We start from the raw sequence: 12,684 nt of genomic DNA, 5'->3' as shown, positions 1-12,684 counted from the left end.
GTGAAAGTGCTAATATATATTGTGTAGCTTTATGTATATAGTGTAGCTGTAATGAACTAGTAGAGGATATGACAGTGACAATGTGCTCAGTGCTAGTGTAAGTGCTAATATATATTGTGTAGCTTTATGTTTATAGTGTAGCTGTAATGCACTAGTAGAGGATATGATAGTGACAATGTGCTCAGTGCTAGTGAAAGTGCTAATATATATTGTGTAGCTTTATGTATATAGTGTAGCTGTAATGCACTAGTAGAGGATATGACAGTGACAATGTGCTCAGTGCTAGTGAAAGTGCTAATATATATTGTGTAGCTTTATGTATATAGTGTAGCTGTAATGCACTAGTAGAGGATATGACAGTGACAATGGGCTCAGTGCTAGTGAAAGTGCTAATATATATTGTGTAGCTTTATGTATATAGTGTAGCTGTAATGCACTAGTAGAGGATATGACAGTGACAATGGGCTCAGTTAAAGGGACATAATACTCATATGCTAAATCACTTGAAACTGATGCAGTATAACTGTAAAAAGCTGACAGGAAAATATCACCTGAGCATCTCTATGTAAAAAAGGAAGATATTTTACCTCACAATTTCCTCAGCTCAGCAGACTAAGTTCTGTGTAAAAAGTTATACTCAGCTGCTCCCAGCTGCAGGTAAAAAATTTTAAAAAAAATTAAGAAATGAACAGCAGCCAATCAGCATCAGCAGTGCTGAGGTCATGAACTTTTACTGTGATCTCATGAGATTTGACTTGACTCTCATGAGATTTCATTGTAAACTTCCTTTACCTGATTGGTGAAATAATATGAGAGTGCACGATGCTCATCCCTTCAGATGTCCCAGGACAGACATACTAAAATGCTGCTTAGAAATCCTTTACAATGGAGGTGGCTACTGAGGAACTTTTGAGGTAAAATATCTTTCTTTTTTACATAGAGATGTTCAGGAGATATTTTCTAGTCAGCTGTTTACAGCTATGGTGCATCACTTTCAAGTGTTTAAACATTTGGGTATTATGGCCCTTTAATAATTATATGAAAATGCAGCATTTAAACCTGTTAAAAAGCATCCAAATATCTTTGAAATGTTTGCATTTTGTTCTTTTGTCTGATTGATTGCTGCTGAACATGTGACTTCACAGCATGTATTCTAGGAGATGTAGTTCAGTATTGAACTGCTCTTTGTTCCCCTCCCATTTACTTCCTGTGCAGCTGCTGCTGGGTGAGTGAGTCAGGCTGTGTGTATTGTGTGATAAAACGTTTTAGTCACTTTCTAGTCTTCTTAAAAAGTTTATAATTTTTATAAATGTTGTTCTTGTAGTGCTTGTTATTCATCTGCCAGGCAATTGGATACTAAGTGCTGTTTAACTCTTTGTGTTAGTGAAGGGTTAATACACACTGTGCTGCTATCTGTGCTAGTGAAGGGTTAATACACACTGTGCTGCTCTCTGTGCTAGTGAAGAGTTAATACACACTGTGCTGCTCTCTGTGCCAGTGAAGAGTTAATACACACTGTGCTGCTCTCTGTGCTAGTGAAGGGTTAATACACACTGTGCTGCTCTCTGTGCTAGTGAAGGGTTAATACACACTGTGCTGCTCTCTGTGCTAGTGAAGGGTTAATACACACTGTGCTGCTCTCTGTGCTAGTGAAGGGTTAATATACACTGTGCTGCTCTCTGTGCTAGTGAAGGGTTAATACACACTGTACTGCTCTCTGTGCTAGTGAAGGGTTAATACACACTGTACTGCTCTCTGTGCTAGTGAAGGGTTAATACACACTGTGCTGCTCTCTGTGCTAGTGAAGGGTTAATACACACTGTGTTGCTCTCTGTGCTAGTGAAGGGTTAATACACACTGTGCTGCTCTCTGTGCTAGTGAAGGGTTAATATACACTGTGCTGCATTCTGTGCTAGCGAAGGGTTTAATACACACTGTGCTGCTCTCTGTGCTAGTGAAGGGTTAATACACACTGTGTTGCTCTCTGTGCTAGTGAAGGGTTAATACACACTGTGCAGCTCTCTGTGCTAGTGAAGGGTTAATACACACTGTGCAGCTCTCTCTGCTAGTGAAGGGTTAATACACACTGTGCTGCTCTCTGTGCTAGTGAAGGGGTTTATACACACTGTGCTGCTCTCTGTGCTAGTGAAGGGTTAATACACACTGTGCTGCTCTATGTGCTAGTGAAGGGTTAATACACACTGTGCTGCTCTCTGTGCTAGTGAAGGGTTAATACACACTGTGCTGCTCTCTGTGCTAGTGAAGGGGTTTATACACACTGTGCTGCTCTCTGTGCTAGTGAAGGGTTAATACACACTGTGCTGCTCTATGTGCTAGTGAAGGGTTAATACACACTGTGCTGCTCTCTGTGCTAGTGAAGTGGTTTATACACACTGTGCTGCTCTCTGTGCTAGTGAAGGGTTAATACACACTGTGCTGCTCTCTGTGCCAGTGAAGGGTTAATATACATTGTGCTGCTCTCTGTGCCAGTGAAGGGTTAATACACACTGTGCTGCTCTCTGTGCTAGTGAAGGGTTAATACACACTGTGCTGCTCTCTCTGCTAGTGAAGGGTTAATACACACTGTGTTGCTCTCTGTGCTAGTGAAGGGTTAATACACACTGTGCTGCTCTCTGTGCTAGTGAAGGGTTAATATACACTGTGCTGCATTCTGTGCTAGTGAAGGGTTTAATACACACTGTGCTGCTCTCTGTGCTAGTGAAGGGGTTTATACACACTGTGCTGCTCTCTGTGCTAGTGAAGGGTTAATACACACTGTGCTGCTCTCTGTGCTAGTGAAGGGGTTTATACACACTGTGCTGCTCTCTGTGCTAGTGAAGGGTTAATACACACTGTGCTGCTCTCTGTGCTAGTGAAGGGGTTTATACACACTGTGCTGCTCTCTGTGCTAGTGAAGTGGTTTATACACACTGTGCTGCTCTCTGTGCTAGTGAAGGGTTAATACACACTGTGCTGCTCTCTGTGCCAGTGAAGGGTTAATATACATTGTGCTGCTCTCTGTGCCAGTGAAGGGTTAATACACACTGTGCTGCTCTCTGTGCTAGTGAAGGGTTAATACACACTGTGCTGCTCTCTGTGCTAGTGAAGGGTTAATACACACTGTACTGCTCTCTGTGCTAGTGAAGGGTTAATACACACTGTGCTGCTCTCTCTGCTAGTGAAGGGTTAATACACACTGTGTTGCTCTCTGTGCTAGTGAAGGGTTAATACACACTGTGCTGCTCTCTGTGCTAGTGAAGGGTTAATATACACTGTGCTGCATTCTGTGCTAGTGAAGGGTTTAATACACACTGTGCTGCTCTATGTGCTAGTGAAGGGGTTTATACACACTGTGCTGCTCTCTGTGCTAGTGAAGGGTTAATACACACTGTGTTGCTCTCTGTGCTAGTGAAGGGGTTTATACACACTGTGCTGCTCTCTGTGCTAGTGAAGGGTTAATACACACTGTGCTGCTCTCTGTGCTAGTGAAGGGGTTTATACACACTGTGCTGCTCTCTGTGCTAGTGAAGTGGTTTATACACACTGTGCTGCTCTCTGTGCTAGTGAAGGGTTAATACACACTGTGCTGCTCTCTGTGCCAGTGAAGGGTTAATATACATTGTGCTGCTCTCTGTGCCAGTGAAGGGTTAATACACACTGTGCTGCTCTCTGTGCTAGTGAAGGGTTAATACACACTGTACTGCTCTCTGTGCTAGTGAAGGGTTAATACACACTGTGCAGCTCTCTGTGCTAGTGAAGGGTTAATACACACTGTGCTGCTCTCTGTGCTAGTGAAGGGTTAATACACAATGTGTTGCTCTGTGCAGCTCTCTGTGCTAGTGAAAGGTTAATACACACTGTGCTGCTCTCTGTGCTAGTGAATGGTTAATACACACTGTTCAGAACAGGATAGGAGATCCCCAAAAGAGGTGCGCTGGTGTGAAGTATATATCTCGAAGTCCTCTGTATTTCCGGAAGCACTCACCAGATAAAATTATCCAAACAGGACTTCTAGACGGATAAAAACAAAAAGAGAGAGAGGCGCCAAGGCATAGAGCAGTATCGTCGGATCACAACAGAGAGAAGAACCCCCCTCGCCCAGATGATCAGAATACTCACAAGTGGAGCGACACTAACGTGTCGATAGGAGCAAGCCGAAACTATTTAGAGTCGCCCGGTAGACACGCTGTGGCAAGATAACATTCAGGACCCTTTCCAATCACAGTGTCGGTTCCTCCCAATCGTTCACGGCAACAGTCTTGTAATAGAGCCGAAGTTATGGCCTAGATAGCTGACTAGCATAAATACGTATATAGTGGAACTATGTGTATTATAGTAAAAATATGCCTCAGCACAGCACAGGTATAAGGAGATATCAGTTTAATAAAATAGAAACATAAACACAATAACAGCAACGCATTTCTCGGCTGGTGGCCGTTTCATCAGGCTGTAAATACTATACAAAATTTATCTCACTATATACCCTGCATTATCCAATCAGAGGGCGTCCTGAAGGCACACACCCCTTATACTCGGAAACTGGATTAACTGTTAGAATCCTGGTGATAATTCCACAACATTGTAAACAGTGTATAGATACATATAATAAACATACAAAAGTTGTCCCTATTATTTCCTTCACAACATAGGGATATAAAATAAATAGTAAAAATAGCTAAAATAATTTAAATCTATATAAAATATATATAAAATTCATAAAATGTAGTTGTTGACATTGGTATTAGTAAAGATTATTATTCAATCTAAACACGGATTAATCCATGGTGTATACCATACGTCATATTGATCCATTTAGACACACGTTAATATGAATCCACCAATTAACGATAGCCCAAAATCTTACTATATAAATCTTACGACCAATGTCAAAATACCATACATATATATTATGATAAAATACTAAACTGAAAATCCCTTGTCCCAGTCAAGCCTCTTTAGCCTATATAACCAGGTGTTTTCTGTGCTAGACATTGGTAGATTCAACTCTATTAATACGTCTATAGTTCATGGTCCTACCGCTATCTACATTATTACTTATTTGGGATGTACCTATTGGTGTGTCTATTGTCTAGCAATCTAAATCGTGTGCAGTACCACATTATAGTAAGTTACCCCAATGCACAAAAGTCCATACAAGATACGTTGATCTATAAGAACACTTATATACATATATATGCCAAATACATCGGTTAATTGTATTATCGTTTACTCTAAAAGAATCCTGTATAGAAAAAATATATGTTTAGGCATAGGGAGACCCACTGGATCACACTTAATAGATCTTATTCAAAAGCCGCCAGGTCTATATTCAAATTTAGACCACTAGGATGGAGACTCTTAAGAGTGTGTATCCAATAGGTCTCCCTCTACCTAAGTCTAGAGAACCTATTATACAAATGGTATGTAGGGATGGACTCTATTGGACAAATGGTAAAGCAATTACTATTGCCACCATGTGAATAATTACAATGTCTCAAAACGCTATGATTTTTATAGTTATTTTTCATATTCCGTATATGTTCGGACCATCTGATGCTCAGTCTTCTACAGGTCCTACCTACGTACTGAACCCCACACATGCAGGATAATAAATAAACTACATAACGGGAAGCACAAGATATGTGTCCAATTATAGAGAATGGCTTTCTAGTCACATTTGATATAAAAATCTTTTGTTTGTGTGTGATCCTGGCACATAGTTTACATCTGTTAACTCCACACCTATAGGACCCTACAGGTAGATTTCTTAACTGCTTGCAGTTAAAAGAGATACTGTGTTTTACAATTTTACTAGGGGCCAATATTGTTTTTAAATTGGGGGCTTTTTTAAGAATATTCCAATATTTTGTAATAATTTGTTTGATTTCTTTATAGTGACAATTATATTCTGTGATAAATAAAGCCACATTTTTTGTCAAATTAGGCTCTGTCATAATGGTTCTATTAGGTTTAAAGTAATCTTCCCTTTTGTTGAATTTAGCTCTCAAATAACCGTTTTCTATGATGTGGTGGGGATAGTGATTTTCATTGAACCGTTCTTTAAGTACAAGACTTTGAATTTCATAATCGGCTATATTACTGCAGTTACGACGAATCCGTTTAAATTGACCAATGGGCACATTTCGTTTCCATGGAAAATAATGATGGCTATTAAAATCAAGGTAACTGTTACAATCTACTGTTTTAAAATAGGTGGTACTAGTGACCCCACTATCCTCAAACTTCAATTTTAAATCCAAAAACACTATAGTCTCATGATGTATGCAACTCGTGAAAGAAAGTCCCCTATCATTATGGTTAAGATGTTCAACAAAGGAGTTTGCAGAGGCAATATCTCCCTTCCATACAAAAATCATATCATCAATGTACCGCCCATAGAATACCAGGTTAGCCCCGTATGCCTTGTCATAGACATATTGATGTTCAAATGATCCCATGAACAAGTTAGCATAACTGGGGGCGATCCTGGTACCCATGGCGGTACCCTTGATTTGAAGAAAAAATCTATCCTGAAACAAAAAATAATTATGCCTCAGGATAAAAGATATGAGTTGTAAAATAAACCTGCATTGGTTAGAAGGTAGATAGAGATCTTCCTGTAAATACTCAGATACCACTGAAATACCTAAATTATTAGATATATTGGAATAAAGTGACTGAACGTCACAAGTTATCCATAATAGATCCTGAGTGACCGGGACAGACTTCAATTTCTTGATCAAATCCGTGGAATAACGGATATACAACTTGAGGCCAAGTACAAACTTTTGTAAGAAATAGTCCACATAAGAGGACACATTGTCGGTGAGACTTCCAATCCCCGCAATTATAGGCCTCCCTGGGGGGCACTTGGGGTTCTTATGTAGTTTGGGCAGATGGTAATAGAAGGCATAGTTACGTTCCTTGGGGACCAAAATTCTTTGTCCTTCTTAAGTATTATGCCTTCCGTAAACGCATATTCTGCAAGGTCTTTTAATAGATCTTTATATTGTGTAGTTGGATTATAATTTAGTTGGATATTGTAGGAAGTATCAAATAGTATTTTCCTGGCCTCCAAAAGATAATCTTCCAAATTTAGAGGACAATTCTACCTCCTTTATCTGCCTGCCTGATGACCAGAGACATTTCACATATCATTTCTCAAACTAGTTAAAGCTCTTCGTTCATTGGCATACAGATTATCCTTAAATCTATTATTATTTTTTGGAATTAATTCTATATCGTCACTAACCAGCTGTCTAAAAATCTCACTATGAGCATTATTCTTTAATTGTGGTGTGAAATTAGATTTATTTTTGAAATCAGTTCATATGTGACCCTCGCACAACTGTTCAACCATCGAATCTGGTTCATATACTGGAATATGTGTATCTACCAACCTTGTATCCATGTGGTCAGTTATATAGGGGCATATGTATCATTTTTAATTTTTTTCTCTGCAAAATATTTCTGCATAGATAATTTTTGAGTAAAACGGTTTAAATCTACAAAAAGAGAAAACACATTGTGTTTGTTTGTGGGGCTAAAAGACAGTCCTCTTCCCAAAATTTTCACCTCATCATCAGTTAAAATATGTGATGAAAGGTTATATATCCCTTTGCCTAGTGTCTGTAGTTTTGCCTTTTTGATGGCTGTACCTTGTCCTCTACATCCCCGTGGCCGTGAGGTCTTTTTCCTTTTTGGGGAGTAGTAAGGGAAACCACAGGCTCTAGATAACTGGTTATGCTTTTCCGTTTCCAAGAGGATGGGCATGAGCCCTGTTCTAAAAAAGATTGGTTGGGATTACAATTCACATTAGGAGATCCTTCTTGGGGATTGCAAGGGATAACCTGATTGTGACGTTGATTATTGAAATCATTGTGACTAGGATGAGCCCCATGATTTGATTCCTGGTTTCTAGCAGATAAATGATGTTGATTAGAAAAATCATCATTAGATCTATTAGGTACCCCATGATTATAATCGTGACTTCTGGCATTTTGTTGATAGGTACCACGATAACCACCATTGGAGTTTGGAGGGCCCTTTTGAACAGGGTAACCTCCCACCGCTTTATAGGTAACTTGATAATAGTCTCTATCAGAAAAATGTGCAGATTGTCTATAACCAGAGTTTTTCTGGTGATGGTAATTACTACCTGGCTTGTAATCTCTCAGAATTATCATTCCAATTGGAAAATCTTGGAGAATACCCACCAGACTGTATGTACTTATCATTGACAACATTTTCACTATTGGTCCTCCCTCGTATATGTTGGTAGCTACCATCATTATTATGATGGTTATAATTGGTCTCTCTATAGTGATCAAAATTGTTATGATAATTTCTATTCTTATTTTTATTTTTATGGTGGCTAACTGTTATCCACTCCTCAGAGGGATTATTAGATTGTCCTTGATCATCAGAATATTCCACTTGGGGTATCGGTTTTCTTTAAAACCATATTTTTTAAGTCTTATAACTGTAAAGTTTTATACTTATCTAAACTGGTTTGAATGGTGTGAATTTCTTTAGAGGTATGTTCTACTAGTGTTTTTTTATGTGCTATCAAAATCCTCATCAAAGTGTAAGAACACTCACTCAGACCTTCCTCCCATTAAGACAAAACAGTAGAATCTTCTTTAAAAGAACAGCTTTTCAATAGTCTAAGACCCCGTGGGACCTGTTTTTTGTCCAAATATGTCTGTAACATCTCTGAGTCAAGCCAATGTCTGCATTCAGTGTTAATTGACTCCTCTAGTTTAGCAAATAAGGCGTGTATTGATAAATTATCTGTTGAATGAGCTTCACTGGGAATGATTTTAGATGATGCTGTATGTGAGACCATTAACCCCTTAATGACCACAGCACTTTTCCATTTTCTGTCCGTTTGGGACCAAGGCTATTTTTACATTTTTGCGGTGTTTGTGTTTAGCTGTAATTTTCTTCTTACTCATTTACTGTACCCACACATATTATATACCGTTTTTCTCGCCACTAAATGGACTTTCTAAAGATACCATTATTTTCATCATATCTTATAATTTACTATAAAAAAAAATATAAAATATGAGGAAAAATTGAAAAAAACACACTTTTTCTAACTTTGACCCCCAAAATCTGTTACATATCTACAACCACCAAAAAACACCCATGCTAAATAGTTTCAAAATTTTGTCCTGAGTTTAGAAATACCCAATGTTTACATGTTCTTTGCTTTTTTTGCAAGTTATAGGGCCATAAATACAAGTAGCACTTTGCTATTTCCAAACCACTTTTTTCCAAAATTAGCGCTAGTTACATTAGAACACTAATATCTTTCAGGAATCCCTGAATATCCCTTGACATGTATATATTTTTTTTTAGTAGACATCCCAAAGTATTGATCTAGGACAATTTTGGTATATTTCATACCACCATTTCACCGCCAAATGCGATCAAATACAAAAAATCGTTCACTTTTTCACAAATTTTTTCACAAACTTTTGGTTTCTCACTGAAATTATTTACAAGCAACTTGTGCAATTATGGCATAAATGGTTGTAAATTCTTCTCTGGGATCCCCTTTGTTCAGAAATAGCAGACATATATGGCTTTGGCGTTGCTTTTTGGTAATTAGAAGGCCGCTAAATGCCACTGCGCACCACAAGTGTATTATGCCCAGCAGTTAAGGGGTTAATTAGGGAGCTTGTAGGGTTAATTTTAGCTTTAGTGTAGTATAGTAGACAACCCCAAGTATTGATCTAGGCACATTTTGGTATATTTCATGCCACCATTTCACCGCCAAATGCGATCAAATTGAAAAAAAAGTTAAATTTTTTCACAAACTTTTGGTTTCTCACTGAAATTATTTACAAACAACTTGTGCAATTATGGCACAAATGGTTGTAAATACTTGTCTGGGATCCCCTTTGTTCAGAAATAGCAGACATATATGACTTTGGTGTTGCTTTCTGGTAATTAGAAGGCCGCTGAATCCTGCTGCGCCTCACACGTATATTATGGCTAGCAGTGAAGGGGTTAATTAGGGAGTTTGTAGGGAGCTTGCAGGGTTAATTTTAGCTTTAGTGTAGAGATCAGCCTCCCACCTGACACATCCCACCCCCTGATCCCTCCCAAACAGCTCCCTTCCCTCCCCCACCCCACAATTGTCCCCGCCATCTTAAGTACTGGCAGAAAGTCTGCCAGTACTAAAATAAAAGGTTTTTTTTTAAAAAAAAATAAAATATTTTTTTTAGCATATTTACATATGCTAGGGTGTAGGATCCCCCCTTAGCCCCCAACCTCCCTGATCCCCCCCCCAAAACCGCTCTCTGACCATCCCCTCTGCCTCATTGGGGGCCATCTTGGGTACTGGCAGCTGTCTGCCAGTACCCAGTTTGCAAAAAAAAGTGCTTTTTTTATTTTTATTTGGCTTTTTTCTGTAGTGTAGCTTCCCCCCCCACACAGACAAACCCCCACCACCTTGCTGATCTTTTTTTTTTTAAAAAAATATTAAGGCATTTAAACATTTTTTATTAACAAATTTTCTGTAGTGTAGCGGTTCCCACCCGCTCCCTCCCCGTGCACGCGCCCGCCCCCGCCCTCCCGTGCGCGCGCGTCCGTGCGTGCCCCCGCTCATCCCCGCCCACGATCCCGCCCCCCTGCACATAACCAGGGCCATCGATGGCCGCCACCCGCCTCCCGGTCCGGCTCCCACCCACCAACGCAGGGAGCCACCGATCTCCGGTGCAGAGAGGGCCACAGAGTGGCTCTCTCTGCACCGGATGGCTTAAAAAGGTTATTGCAGGATGCCTCCATATCGAGGCATCACTGCAATAACCGGAAAGCAGCTGGAAGCGAGCAGGATTGCTTCCAGCTGCTTTCCAAACCGAGGACGTGCAGGGTACGTTCTCAGGCATTAACTGCCTTTTTTTTGAGGACGTACCCTGCACGTCCTCGGTCGTTAAGGGGTTAAAAGCCTCTTATTTGTCTTTTCACCTACTGATAACATAATTATAGCTAGGTGTTCAGCTGTGAATATGTATAGAAATAAGTAATATAATGTATCACTATCCTTATACCACTAATAATTAATATATATTATATAGTGAAATAGTATAACTTATAGGAAGATGAAAAAAAGGGGTGGGGGGGTGGTGATAATTATGTAACGTGAATCACCTATAAATGATCATGTGTATACACTATAATACATATAGTTACACTATATACGTATTTATGCTAGTTTGCTATCTAGCCCATAACTTCAGCTTTATTACAAGACTGTTGCCGTGAACGATTGGGAGGAACCGACACTGTGATTGGACAAGGGTCCTGAACGTCATCTAGCCACAGCGTGTCTGCCGGGCGACTCTAAATAGTTCCGGCTTGCTCCTATCGACATGTTAACATGTGACTTCTCTGCATGTATTCTGGGAGATGTAGTTTAGTATTGAACTGCTCTTTGTTCCCCTCCCATTTACTTCCTGTGCCGCTGCTGCTGGGTGAGTGAGTCAGGCTGTGTGTATTGTGTGATAAAACGTTTTAGTCACTTTCTGGTCTTCTTAAAAAGTTTATAATTTTTATAAATGTTCTTTTAATGCATGCTACTCATTTGCTTGTGCCAGGCAATGGGATATTAAGTGCTGTTCAACTCTTTGTGTTAGTAAAGAGTTAATACACAGTGTGTAGCTCTCTGTGCCAGTGAAGGGTTAATACACACTGTGCTGCTCTCTGTGCCAGTGAAGGGTTAATATACACTGTGCTGCTCTCTGTGCCAGTGAAGGGTTAATACACACTGGGCTGCTCTCTGTGCCAGTGAAGGGTTAATACACACTGTGCTGCTCTCTGTGCTAGTGAAGGGTTAATACACACTGTGCTGCTCTCTGTGCTAGTGAAGGGTTAATACACACGGTACTGCTCTCTGTGCTAGTGAAGGGTTAATACACACTGTGCAACTCTCTGTGGTAGTGAAGGTTTAATACACATTGTGCTGCTCTCTGTGGTAGTGAAGGGCTAATATACACTGTGCTGCTCTCTGTGCTAGTGAAGGGTTAATACACACTGTGCTGCTCTCTGTGCCAGTGAAGGGTTAATACACACTGTGCTGCTCTCTGTGCTAGTGAAGGGTTAATACACACTGTGCTGCTCTCTGTGCTAGTGAAGGGTTAATACACACTGTGCTGCTCTCTGTGCCAGTGAAGGGTTAATATACATTGTGCTGCTCTCTGTGCCAGTGAAGGGTTAATACACACTGTGCTGCTCTCTGTGCTAGTGAAGGGTTAATACACACGGTACTGCTCTCTGTGCTAGTGAAGGATTAATACACACTGTACAGCTCTTTGTCTTACTGAAGGGTTAATACAACATGTGCTGTTCTCTATGCCAGTGAAGGGTTAATACACACTGTGTGGCTCTCTGTGCTAGTGAAGGGTTAATACACACTGTGCAGCTCTCTTTGCTAGTGAAGGGTTAATACACACGGCGCTGCTCCCTGTGCTAGTGAAGGGGTTAATACACAGTGTAGATCACTGTGCTGGTAAAGGGGTTAATACAAAGTGCAGCTCTCAGTGCTAGTGAAAGTGCTAATATATATTGTGTAGCTTTATGTATATAGTGTAGCTGTAATGCACTAGTAGAGGATATGACAGTGACAATGTGCTCAGTGCTAGTGAAAGTACTAATATATATTGTGTAGCTTTA

The 12,684-nt window shown here is 40.0% G+C and overlaps 1 protein-coding gene across 1 annotated transcript in view; it reads left to right on the top strand.

The window, feature by feature from the left end:
* Positions 1–806: 806 nt before the first annotated feature.
* The window catches only part of LOC128659804 (gastrula zinc finger protein XlCGF57.1-like), an 87,082-nt gene continuing 75,204 nt past the window's right edge, over positions 807–12,684 (top strand). The window contains exon 1 of the mRNA XM_053713375.1: positions 807–914. The gene's annotated coding sequence lies outside the window, so the exon portion shown is untranslated. The remainder of the gene's footprint in view (positions 915–12,684) is intronic.

The sequence above is a fragment of the Bombina bombina genome, chromosome 5 (assembly GCF_027579735.1).
Source record: "Bombina bombina isolate aBomBom1 chromosome 5, aBomBom1.pri, whole genome shotgun sequence".
NCBI lineage: Eukaryota > Metazoa > Chordata > Amphibia > Anura > Bombinatoridae > Bombina > Bombina bombina.
Note: the sequence above shows the minus strand (reverse complement) of the source record. Positions and strands in the feature narration are given on the sequence as shown.